This window comes from Penaeus monodon, chromosome 19 (genome assembly GCF_015228065.2).
Source record: "Penaeus monodon isolate SGIC_2016 chromosome 19, NSTDA_Pmon_1, whole genome shotgun sequence".
NCBI lineage: Eukaryota > Metazoa > Arthropoda > Malacostraca > Decapoda > Penaeidae > Penaeus > Penaeus monodon.
Genome location: NC_051404.1, coordinates 2,138,541 through 2,139,224, shown reverse-complemented (window position 1 = coordinate 2,139,224; position 684 = coordinate 2,138,541).

Genomic DNA, 684 nt, shown 5'->3' with positions numbered 1-684 from the left:
GGCACTCTATATACACGTGACATCATTTCACTTCATATTCCTTGCATTCAGAACAAAGCAAGATTCGTGAAGATAACAGTGCATAAGGAACCAGTTCTTGGCAAGTTGCATTCCTGGGGTCGACAGCCAAGCCAGGCCATGTTGTTTTTTCCCTCGCTCATTTTATAAAGGGTGTCATCTTCCTTAGCTCTCCCAGTCTTAGAATTAAACAAACATGTGACTAAGCAAAGCCCAAGAGGGCCTTCAAATATAATGTGTTCTTTGTACGTTCGCTAAAACCTCTGTATTCACGTCACACGCCAAAGAGCTACGCAGTTACCAAGTGGATCTCCTTCACTTTCATCCAGCGATTTTACGGGTTTACTGAACTCTCACTTTCTCAAAAAAAGAGGTTCATTTTTCAAGCGATAACCTACGCATTCACAACCTCCACACACCACGATTACAACACAGCTTCTCCCCCCCACCTTTAAACGAAGTCACAGTAAGGGGAATCAGGGGTCTTCCTCACACAAGCACAGGAAAGGGAGTGAAGGGCAGGCAAGAGAACAAGAGCATTGAAGGCTGCCTTGGCGAGCGATGGTAACTTCCTACTCCCGTGGTGATATTATCCTCTTTAAATTATGTTGTGTCTTGTTATTGGTGGTTATTTTCAGGGCGTGTCCTTCTCGGCTCATTGGGATG